Genomic DNA, 13,292 nt, shown 5'->3' with positions numbered 1-13,292 from the left:
AACTCTAATTTTTCCAATATTTCACTCAATTCTATATTTCTCTTTTGTTTATTTTTCTGATGGATTCGTTCAATTGTGAGAGAGGTATATTCAATTTCCTCCTATCATGGAGTCACTATTGATATCTTTTTGTGATTTATTTAATTCTTCCTTTATGAATTTAGATGCCATGACATTTATAGCATAAAATTTTGATATTGATATTGATTTGTTGTCCCTAGTTCCTTTGAGTTTATTGAATTTTCTTGTTTATCTCTTTATATTCAGACTTTTTGTTTTGTCTGATACTGTGTTTTCCATTCTTGCTCTTTGGAGTCACCTGAAGTATAGTATATTTTATTCTAGCCTGTCATTTTTATTCTCAGTGTATTTTTTCCTTTTTTTCATGTTTCTTGTAAATAATCGTTTGGAGGGTTTTTTATCCAGTCTTTCCTTCTCTTTCATTTTCCTGGATAGATTAGTTAGGTTTATGTTTTACTCCATTAATATCTCTAGGATTATTTTTAACTGGGATTTTTTGTTTGTTTGTTTCCCTCCTTCTCTTATGCTGTACTCAGCCAGTCAGTAAACATTTATTAAGTACCCACTATGTGCCAGACACTGTGCTTAGGACAGGGGATACAAAGAAGAAAGACAAAAAAACCCCAGGTCCTGTTCTTGAGCTCAGAATTTAACGGGGGAGGCAGCATCAAACAACTATAAGCAAACAAGCTGTAGACATGATAAAATTGGAGCTAATCACCAGAGGGATGGCAGGAGAATTAATGGAAATCAAGAAAAGACTTCTTGTAAGAGACAGAATATTTGCTGGGACTTAAGAATGCTAGAGAAGCCAGGAAATAGAAATTTCCCATTCCACCATGGGACATAGGCAGTGAAAGGACCTGGATTCAGGAGGTGGAATATTTTATTTTTATGATTAGTTTAGTTTTGGTTAATCTATTTTAAATCTCCCTTATTCCCACAATCTCCTCCCTCCCATATCCCATTTGTCAACTCTTTTCCAAGTTTCAATCTGTTAGTTAATTGATATAATTCTCAATAGCCTTCTTCCCCTACCCCTTTGTGTCTTTTTCTAAGAAGGATTTCTTTATAGATTTCCAATTAATTCTCTTCTTTTTTGTCTATTCTGAACTTTTATTCTTTGATTTATGATCTCAATATATTTTTATTCCTTCTTTAGCCTCTTGGTTCTCCTCATGGAATGAAAGTTTCTAAAGTTCCAACTTTGAGTACCCTCTTCTAAACAATTTCTGGGTTACCACCTATGTAAATCTTGGCCCTTACCCAGACCAGTTCATGAGGATATTAATGAGGATAGAAGCATTTTCCCATGATAGCAATTTTCCTGGGTTACAAATGATGTGGTTTAAGTCTTCTATTTCCTAGCTTCTTAAACTGTGGTTCATAACTCCATAAGGGGTCTCTCAACTGAATGTGGGGTGTGTGAAATTATGATTTGTTCTCAGTAAATGTTTGATTTGCATTCTATTTTATATACCTATATGCCCAAGGTCATGTAAATATATCTTTGGTAAAAAGGGATTACAACTGGAAAAAGTTGAAGAAGCCCAGCTCTACTCTCCATTATCATTCCCTTTCTCATTTGTCATTCCTTCTTCTTTTTCTTATTTGGTCCAGATGAAAATGTGGTTCATGAAATGCCTATTGCTCCTACTCTTCCTCTCTATCTCATGCATCCCTATCATGTGAGCTAATGAGTCTCTCCCTTTCCTCCTCATTTCCTCTCCATTATATCTCTCTTTCCCTGTCTCCTTCTTCACCAAAATAACAAAACTACGCCAATTGTATTTCACTTTCTATAGGAATCTTGGAGACGGTAGGATTCTGAAAGGATACACTTCTTTCTTCTTCCCCATTAGAGTGTTTACAATTCATCCGCTACAAAGACCTATCTAATTGATAAAATATAAAATATAATTGATAAAAAAAATTTTTTTTGTTTAAATATTCCCTTTTTTAGGGGCAGCTAGGTGGCGCAGTGGATAGAGCACCAGTCCCAAAGTCAGGAGGACCTGAGTTCAAATGTGGCCTCAGACACTTAACACTTCCTAACTGTGTGACCCCAACTGCCTCAGCAAAGCAAAAAACAAAACAAAACAAAACAAAACAAAACAAAAAAGCTCCATCCTTTTTTTTCCTTTGGAGATGGATAACATTTTCCATCATAAGTCCTTTGGAATTATCTTGGATTGTTGAATTAGATCAGAATATCTAAGTCATTCAATACAGGTGTTACTATGTACAATTTTCTCCTGATTCTACTCATTTCACTTTTCATGAGTTCATTGAAGTATTTCCGGGTTTTCCTGAAAGCATCTTGCTCATCATTTATTCTAGCACAATAGTATTCTACTACAATCTCATATAACAACTTGTTCAGCCATTGATAGGGATCTCTTCAATTTCCAATTCTTTGCTACCACAAAAGGAGCTGCTATAAATATTGTTGTATATGTAGGTCATTTTACTTTTCTTTGATTTTTAGAGACACAGATGTAATAGTAGTATTCTTGGATCAAAGGGTATACACACACACCACACACACACACACACACACACACACACACACACACACACACATATTCATATATACAGTCTTACAGTCCTTTAGGCATAGTTCCAAATTGCTCTCCAGAATAGTTGAATCAGTTCACAACTCCACCAATAGTACATTACAAATGTCCCCGTTTTCCCAGTGGTCTCCAAAATTTGTCATTTTCCTTTTCTGTCATATTATCCAAACTGATAGGTGTGAGATGTTATCTCAGAGTTGCTTTAATTTGCATTTCTCTAATCAGGCCTGTTTCAGAGCATTTTTCATAAGATTATAGATAGCTTTGATTTTTTCCTCTGAAAACTACTTGTTCATATCCTTTGAACATTTATCAATAGGGGAATGGCTTGTATTATTATAAATGTAATTCAATTCTCTACATATTTAAGAGATGAAGCCTTTATCAGAAATACTTGCTGTAATTTCCCCTCCAGTTTTCCATTTTCCTTCTAATCTTGGCAGTATTGGTTTCAGTTGTCCAAAAACCTTTTAGTTTAATTGTAGTTAAAATTATTCATTTATATTCTATAATGCTCTCTATCTCATTTAGTAATAAAATCTTCCCTTATTAATAGATCTGAAAGGGAAACTATTACAGGCTCCCCTTATTTGCTTATTAGAGCATCCTTTATATCTAAATCACAGATTCATTTTGAACTTATCTTGGAATATGGTGTGAGATTTTGGTTTATGTATGGATTTTTGACAAACTGCTTTCTAGTTTTCTCATCAGTTTTTGTCAAATACTGAGTTCTCCTAAAAGTTTAGATCTTTGTATTTGTCAAACACAAAATTAGTGTGGTTGTTTCGTACCATGTATGGTGTACCCAATCTATCCTACTGATCCACCACTCTTATTTGTAGCCAGTACCAGATTATCTTAATGATTACTTCTTTGTAATACAGTTTGAGATCTGATGCAGCTATTATCTTTCACCTTTTTTTTTCATTAAATCTCTTGATATTTTTCATCTTTTGTTCTTCCAGATAAATTTTGCTATTACTTTTTCTAGTTCTATAAAATGAATTTTTGGTGCCTTGATTGCTTTGGAACTGAATAAGTATATCAATTTATGTAAGACTGTGTATTTGTTATATTTTCTCAACGAACCCAAACAAGTAATATTTTTTCCATTTATATCTGACTTTATTTGTGTGAAAACTGTTTTATAATTGTGTTCATATAATTCCGGGTTTTTTTTTCTGGAAGGTAGATTCCCAAGTATTTTATATTGTCTAGTTATTTTAAATGGAATTTCTCTTTCTGATTCATGCTGCTAGACTTTATTGGTAACATATAGACTATATAGGATGGATATTTTGTAGATTTATTGCATAGTCTGCAAATTTGCTAAATTTGTTAATCATTTCAACTAGTTTTTTAGTTGATTCTCCATGTATATACTATCACATCATCTGTATAGAATGAAAGATTTTTTCCTCACTGCTTATTCTAATTCATTCAATTTCTTTTTCTTTTTTTATTGTTACAGCTAGCATTTCTAGTGCAATATTGAATAACAGTGGTGGCAATGGACATCCTTGTTTCACTCCTTATCTTATTGGGAAGGTTTCTAGCCTATCCCCATTACAGATAATATTTGCTATTTGTTTCAGATAAATACTGCTTATTTTAAGAAAAGATGTATTTATTCCTCTACTTTCTAGAGTCTGTTAGTAGGAATAACTGTTGTTTTTTTGTCAGAAACTTTTTCTGTGTCTATTGAGATAATCACATACTTTTTATTTTTGTTATTGACATGGTCAGTTATGCTGATAGATTTCCTAATGTTGAGCCAGCCCTGCATTCCTGGTATAAATTCCACCTAATCATAGTGTGTGATCTTTGCGATATATTTCTATAATCTCCTTGCTAATATTTTATACAAAAATTTCCATCAGTATTCATTAGGGAGATTAGTCAATAGTTTTCTTTCTCTGTTTTTGCTGTTCTTGTGTTAGTTATCAGTATCATGTATATGTGGTATAAAAGGAATCTAATAGGACCCCTTCTTTGTCTGTATTTTCAAATAGTTTAATATAGTATTGAAATTGTGCTTCAAATCTTTGTTAGGAGTCACTTGTACATCCACATGGTCCTGGAGATTTTTCTTAAGGAGCTCATTGATGACTTGTTCAATTTCTTTTTTCTTCTCCCTCTTCTGGTAATCTGGGCAATTACAGTTTTGTAAATATCCATTTCAGTTAGATTGTCAGATTTATTGGGATATAACTGGGTAAAATTTTGTGATTCTATATTAAAGAGAAATACCATTTGTGACTAATAATACTTCCCATTAATGAGAATGTTTCTTTTGCTTGGACATACTAATTTAAGCTGAGTTACTTAAACACCACTCTTCCCTAGTTATAAGATAAAAAGCATGAGATAATCATATAATTTTTCTCAGTTTCATTATTTACATGGTCAATTATATTGCTAGATTTTCTAATTTTGAACCAGCTCTGCATTCCTGTATTAATCCCATATAGTCATAGTGGATGATCTTTGTGATATATTGTTGTAATCTCCTTGCTAGTATTTTTTTTAATTTGCATCAATATTCATTAGGGAAATTGGTCTATAGTTTTCTTTCTTTGTTTTTGCTCTTCATGGTTTAGGTATCATGTTGTAAAAGGAATTTGGTAGGAGTTCTTCGTTTTTCCAAATTGTATTGTATTGGAATTAATTGTTCTTTAAATGTTTGTTAGAATTCACTTGTGAATTCTATATGATCTTGGTGTGTTTTTCTTTTCTTACGGAGTTCATTGATGGTTTGTTCCATTTCTTTTTCTAAGATAGGGCTATTTAAGGATTCTATTTATTTTTCTGGTAATCTGGACAGTTTATATTTTAAAATTTTATTATTTTTTCTAGTTATATGTAAAAACAATTCCAGCATCCATTTTAAAAAGTTTGAGTTCCAGATTCTCTCCCTTTCTTCCTCACACCTCATCCTTACATTGAAAATGCAAGCAGTGTGATACAGATTATAAATGTGTAGTCATGCAAAACATTTCCATAATAGTCATGTTATATAAGAAAACAGACCAAAAAATCCTTCAAGAAAAATAAAGAAATTTTTTTAAAATTCTGATTCAATCTGTATTCAGACACCATCAGTTCTTTCTCTGTGTTTGGGAAACATTTTTCATCACAAGTCCCTCTAATTTGTCTTGGATTAGTGTATTGCGGAGAAGTTATATCATTCACAACTGATCATCTTACAATATTTCTTTAACTTTGTACATAGTACATTTCACTATTGCATTAGCTCATAGAAGTTAAGCTAATGATGAGCATCCTGGCCATTATATTTAATAACACAATAGTATTCCATCATAATCACATACCACAATTTATTTAGCCATTCCCCCGAACTGATGGGCATCCCTCAATTTCCAATTCTTTACTCCCAGAAAAAAAAGCTGCTGTAAATATTTTTTGGACATATAAGTCCTTTTCCTGAATGTACACAATTGATTCCTCTTTATTTTCACAGTTTTGATGCTTCTCTTGAGTCGTGTATTTGAAAATCAAATTTTTTATCCACCTCTTGAATTTTCATTAGGAATATTGAAAGTCTTCTATTTCATTAAATATCCATTCCCCCCCCCCCCCAGGAGGATTAAATTCAGTTTTTTTTTCCTTATTAAGATTAAATTCATTTATTTATTTATTTATTTTTTTGAGTGAATTTTTTTTAAATAATTTTTTATTGATAGAACGCATGCCAGGGTAATTTTTACAGCATTATCCCTTGCATTCATTTCTGTTCCGATTTTACCCCTCCCTCCCTCCACCCCTTCCCCGAGATGGCAAGAGTCCTTTACATGTTGAATGGGTTGCAGTATATCCTAGATACAATATATGTGTGCAGAACCAAACAGTTTTCTTGTTGCACAGGGAGAATTGGATTCAGAAGGTATAAATAACCCAGGAGAAAAAACATAAATGCAAGCAGTGATTAAATTCAGTTTTGCTGGGTATGTGATTCTTGGTTGTAACCCTAAACTCCTTTACCCCCAGAATATCAAATTTGAAACCCTCTTATCCTGTAATGTAGAAGCTGCTAAATCTTGTATTATATTGACTGACTCCATGATATTGGAATTGGTTCTTTCTGGCTGCTTGAAGTATTTTCTTCTTCACCTGGGAGCTTTGGAATTTGGCTCTACTTTTCTTGGAAGTTTCCTTTTTAGGATCTCTTTTAGGAGGTGATTGATGTATTGTTTTCAACTTCTATTCAACTTCTGGTCCTAAGATATCAGGACAATTTTCCTTGATGATTTCTTTTTTTCTTATCATGGCTTTCAGTTAACCCAGTACTTCTTAAATTATCTCTCCTGGATCTGTTTTCCAGCTCAGTGGTTTTTCCAATGAGATAGTTCATATTCTCTTCTATATTTTTATTCTTTTGACTTTGTTTTGCTGTTTCTTGGTGCTTTGGAATCATCAGCTTCCATTCAGCCAATTGTCATTGTTTTTGTATGAGTTTTTGTGCCAACTTTTTCATTTGGGAAATTCTGCTTTTTAGGGTATTTTCTTTAGTGGATTTTTGTGCCATCTTTACCAACTGTTGACTCTATTTTTACTTATTTTCTTATATAACATTTCTTTTCCAAATTATTCTTTTTCTTCATTTCATTTTAAAATTCTCTTTGAAATCTTCGAGGATTTGTTTTGGAGTCTGAGAGCAATTCACATTTTCTCTGAGGCTTTGCATTTATCTGTTTTGACAGCTATTTTCTTATTCTCAATTTGTGTCTTAATCTTCCTTGTTCCTGTAATAACTTTCTGTGGTCAGATTTGGATTTTTTTTGTTGTTGTTGTTTGCTAATTTTTTCAAGCCTGTTTTTTGACTTTGAAATTTATGTTGAAATTGGCTTTGCTCCAAAGGTAGAGGGGGGCCCTGTTAGAAACTTCAGGTTTCTCATGCTACTGTTTTCCGCAATAGTTCTAGAGATCTTTTGGTTCTTCCAAAGTGCTCTGATTTAAGATGTGGTGTGGTCATTGTTCTGCAGGTCTATCCTCTTTTCTATAAGCAACCACAAACACTCTTTTCTGCCCTGGACCTATGATGCAGGTCTTTGCTCCATTGTAGTCACAAGCTCTAGTCTTTATCCTGGACTGTATCCTGGGAGTATGTATGAACAATGCAGGGTCATCTGTAATCTCTTTCTGAGCAGTTGTCCTACCTTTTTACCATTTGTGGGCTGAGAGCTCCAGAGGTCATGACTAAAGAATCATCTGCCTCCAAGGCCTGTTGCTGGCTTGCTGAAATGTGACCTGTGCTGTACTGTGCTCCATTCTCATCCCAGTGAAAAAGACCTTTCTTGCTAACTTTTTAAGTTGTTTTAAGATGGAAAATTGTTTCACTCTGTCCTTTTTTATTGGTTCTGCCGCTACGGAGGCATTAATTTAAAATTGTTTGGTGGGAAGTTTGCATATTCTCAGGTGAGCTCCTGTCTTTACTTAAACATCTTGGCTCCACCTCACCTTAAAAATCTATTTTCTTAAAAACACTAATCTTGCTGTCCTTTGTTCATATTTTGGATACAAATGGAAGTTCTATACACATAAATCAAAGACCTCAGGAGATAACTTTTGTAATGATTGGTTCTAAGAAGAAGCTGCTTTTTACCACATTAGATAGATTATTTTGCAAGGTACTGTACATCACATCTGAGACAGAGACAAAGTTCAGTGGAAAAAAATTCTTGGTTCAGTTATTCAAGTATAGGCTTAGTTTTCAACGGGTTTGCTGGTGACAGTTTCTGTTTACAGAAAAAAAAGAAAATCAATCCATGTCAATGAGTAGATCTATTTTTACTTCTCTCCTAGTATATTAGCTATTGGCATATCACTTAACAAATACTATGAAATTGACCCTAAAATCATCTGTACATTTGAAATTAAGGTTTACTATTCTTTTAAAAAACCAGTATTGTTATTGTAAGGAGTAGTATTGACCATAACATTTTTTTAATGTCCAGAAGAGCCCATAGAACTATGCTTGATGGTGCTACTGAAACAGACCTCAAAGAAATTCCAGAATGTGATTCCAGATGAAATGCAGCAATATTTGAAAATAAGCCTTCTCAGTTTAAGCAAGTACTACAGTGATACAGGTTATAATTGCTAACCTCCCATTGGGGAGAGGGAAAAGGCATATTTAAGAGGCAAGTACTCTGGTAATTTGGTTACTTCTCTGGTATCCAATTCAATATAATGGTGCATACTAACTTCATCTTGATTTGTAAATTAGTTGTAATACCTTGAATTCACACAGTTTCTTTCTTTCAGGGAGCTAAAAGTCTCTTAATGCTTCGACATTAGCTCATTTGTGAGGTGTGAAACCAAATTGCTAAGTTGAACACCATGTGAATCTACTCAATTTTTTTTCTTAAGAAATGCAAAGTTTTTCTGTGTATATGTACACAGAGCTTTTCTGTGCCTTGAAATGGTCGTCCTTCCCCTCTGAGACTATCTAGTTCTGAATTAATGATGACCATTTTCTAGTTTAATCAAAGCTGCCGGTTTTTCTGCCTTTTTTTGTTTGTTTGAAGGTATGACTTGTCTGTATGTTGATATACATAGTCATTTTGATTGAAATTGAATATTACCTATGATGTAACTGATTTCAGTAGTTTAAATATAGCAAATTTATATATCAATTTGGTGTTAGGTAGTTGCCATCACAGGTGAAATAACAGATTCTGGAATGCAGTAATTTTTTTTTGCTATCACCAACAGTTATAACTGCCTGCAGATGATTTTTCTGTGGGCATTAGTATCTATTGTAAAGATTATCAGAAGCATTCCATTAGTGTTCCCACAGTCCACCTCAGCAACTATGTATAGACATGACTTTTGTGCCAGTACGGAGACTAGAATACTCACTCAGTTTCCAGATTGCTCATTTTTGGATTGCAAGACGCTCTCATAGTCTAAGCATCTGAATAATTTTGTCAATTTCCATATAGCGTTTCCTTTGTGTCTCTTTGTTTTTTTGATCTACTGTCATCAACGATATCCATATTTGCTGCTAGCTATTGGACTCTATAATAATAACACCAATCAGCCTAGGTCTAGGCAGCCTGGCACAGTGACCATCATGCTGGACTTTGAATCCTCGGAATCAGCATGATGTGTACTTCAATTTCATTTTTGAAACTTTGCAGCTTTATAGTCATGGACAAATCACTTAGATTCTCAGAATCTCAATTTCCTCACCTCAAAATGGAAATAATATCTATAATACCTCTCTCACAGGGTTATGGTACGGTTTAAGTGAGATGATGCATATATAAATTGCTTAGTAAACTGTCTACCAGACCAAAGTGAAGAGAAGATTTGGACTTAGCAATTTTCTCAGTGTAGACAGCATTGGGATAATTCAGGTTTCCTGATTCTAATCCCTGATGAACTACTTTACCTTTTTGTATTAATAATAGTCAAATCTCAGCAACCCTTTACACTCAGTAGCCATAATCTATGTCTGAATGACCTAAATCATCCAATGGTGGCATAGGAGTTCTGTTATTTTAGCAACCTTAAAAGCCAATTTTTAGTACCTCATGACTGATTTGAATTGTTGCCTGGTCAATGCAAGCAGTTTCAAAGAAATCAGCCATTCATTTGGCCAAACAAAGTTAACTGTGTTAACAATGGATTCAGTAGCCATGCAGAATAGCATGGGAAAGAAAAGAAGTTAGAAATTTAGGAAGCAAAGCAAGCAGAATACTTATCAGCTGACTTTTTTTTAATACTCCGAAAGCATTCTGGGATGATGTGTTTAGGTCAAAAATAGTTGATATATATATATATCTAAGTATCTGAGAGGCCAAAGCAGAAGATAGCAGGGGTTCAGGGGTGCCAACAAATTCTGACCAGTTGAGTGGCAGAACGTGTGTAGGATACTTGTATCACCATAAGAGTAGGAGATAGGTGACCTTTTGAAGGCAAGCACTATATGTTTTTGTTCCACTGCTTAGGCTATGATATATACAGTGAATGTGTTAGATTGGATTATCATTTTTGATACATATACATATTTTGATTATAAGGGAATGATCTCCCTCTTCACCTCTATTTCCTGACTCTCCTGGCTTCCTTCAAGTCTCAACTCAAATCCCAATTTCTTCAAGAGACTTTTCTTGGTTTCCTTGATGGTAGTTCCTTCCTCCAGTGACTACCTTCCATTTATACTCCATATATCTTGTATCTTCATGGTTATTTGTGTACTATCTCAGAATCGAACCATGTTTTTTGCCTTTCTTTGCTTCCCTATCATATAATACAGGGATGACATTGGTATGCAGCCAGGAATTAATAAATGCTTGTTGACTGACTTGCCTAAAAGAAATGAGGATGATAAAAAAACAAATATCAATCATCTTTTTAAAACAGGAAGAAATCTCGAAACCCAAGAATTGACTTTTACTATTTTCAAATGTTTTAAAAATGTATTTTATTAATGTCTTTTAAAATATATATTGCCGTAATTTGCCCCAGTATCTGTCTCCCTCATCATCTCCTGTAGATCTTATGTAACAATACATTTTTAAAACTTCACCTGTAGCTCTTGACACTTTTTTAAAAAAGCATTTCTATTTATTTTTAACATTCTTTTCTTTTTAAATTTTGAATTCCAAGTTTTCTCCATCTTTCCCACATTCACTGAGAAGATAAGCACTATGATATCAATTATACATGTGAAACCATGCAAAATATTTCCATATTAGCCATATCTCAAAATAAGCAAGAAAAACAAAGAAAGTAAGAAAAATGTGCTTCAGTTTGTACTCAGAGTTCATCAGTTCTCTCTTTGGAGGTGTATAACATTTTTTTTTCATTATGAGTCCTTTGGAATTGTCTTGGATCATTGTATTGATCACAGTAACCAAGTCTTTCACAGTTGATCATGATGACAATATTGCTCCCAGTTTTTCTCAATTCCCTTTACATTAGTTCATTTAGTTCTTGCCATGTTTTTCTAAAACCATTCCCCTCATCATTTCTTATAGCACAGTGGTACTCCATCATAATCATATACCACAAGTTCTTAAGATATTCTCCAGTTGCTGGGCATTTTCTCAATTCCTAATTCTTTGTCACCAAAAAAATTGCTGTATTTTTGTACATAAAGATCATTTTCATTTAAAAAAATCTCTTTGGATGGTATTACTGGCTTAAAAGATATGCATAGTTTTCTAGCTCTTTGGGTCTAGTTCTAAATTGTTCTCTGGAATGGTTAGACCTGTTTGCTACTCCACCAACAGTGAGTTAATGTACCTATTTTTTCCTCATCCCCTTCAGCATGTGTTGTTTCTGATAGGTATGAGGTGTTTTTTTATCAAAGTTGTTTTAATTTTCATTTCTCTAAATCATAGTGATTTAGAGCATTATTTTATGTGACTAAATAGTTTTGCTTTATTGGGTTGCTTGTTTATATTCTTTGATCATTTATCATTTGAGGTATGGCTCTTATTTATTCATTCATTCGTTTATTTAGTCCAATTTTGACTCAGTTCTATTTATTTGAGAAATGAGTCCTTCATCAGAGAAACTTGTTGAAAAAATTTTTTAATGTTACTTCACTGTCCATGGCCCAGCCTCTTAAACTATGGTTCTCAGTCCCATATTGAGATTCATAACTGAATGTGTTGGTTGTAAAATTATGATTTATTCCTGGTAAATATTTGATTTGTATACCTATATACCTAGGCTCACATAAAAATTTCTCAGATAAAAAGGAGTCATAAGTGGAAAAAGTTGAATAATCCCTGGTCTATTGTACCTTTTAGAATAATATGGTTTGCCTGATTATTTTTAATTAGGTCTATTTCCTTTGGCTTTTCTGAGATTGTTTAGTGCTATCCTTGCCTTTTTTAAACTTCACTTGAACCACATAAGATTATGTTCCAACCTTTTATTTTAATTGTGTGTGTGTTTCTTTTTCAAGTGTATTATATTGTTGAATTCTAGTTTCTAATCCATCCTACTGTCTACTGTCCTCTTCTAATTTGTGGGTGAGCTGATCCCATTCTCATTTAGTTACATATATTCTATTCCCTTCCCTCCTATATCTAGTTTCTCTGCTTCTGTCTCTCTTTCTCTCTCTTTCTGTCTGTCTCTGTCTATCTCTTCCACATTCAGTAGTCTATTTTGAATCTAACCATTGTCTCCTTTATTCTGTCCTCCATTTTATCATCCTCCACCTTTCTCTTGTACCCTTTCCCCCCACTCCATTTTCCTTTTTGATAAGTTAATTCTATATACAATGGAGTGTGTATCTATCTATGTATGTGTGAATGTGTATGTTATTTCCTCTTTGAGTCTATTGTGGTGAAAATGAAGTTCAAGCATTTCTCACTACACCTCCTACTCCATTTTCCTTTTTGTTGTAAAAGTTTTGCACACCTCTTTTATATGAGAAAAAATTTCCCCATTGTACTTCTCCTTCCTGTTTCTCCAAGTGTATCTGCTTTCTCACCCTTTTATTTTTCCTGGAGATCATTGCAACATAATTGACTGATACCCATGCCCTCTATGTAAACTCCTTTAAACTGCCTTAAAAATGATAAAGTTTTTAGGAGTTACATTATTATCTTTCCAGGTAAGAATGTGAATAGTTTAACTTTTATTGAGACCCTTAATGAATTCTATTTCATGTTTACTATTTTTTGCTTTTCTTCAGTCATCTGTTTA

This window comes from Antechinus flavipes, chromosome X, assembly GCF_016432865.1.
Source record: "Antechinus flavipes isolate AdamAnt ecotype Samford, QLD, Australia chromosome X, AdamAnt_v2, whole genome shotgun sequence".
In the NCBI taxonomy this organism is placed as follows: Eukaryota; Metazoa; Chordata; class Mammalia; order Dasyuromorphia; family Dasyuridae; genus Antechinus; species Antechinus flavipes.
Note: the sequence above shows the minus strand (reverse complement) of the source record.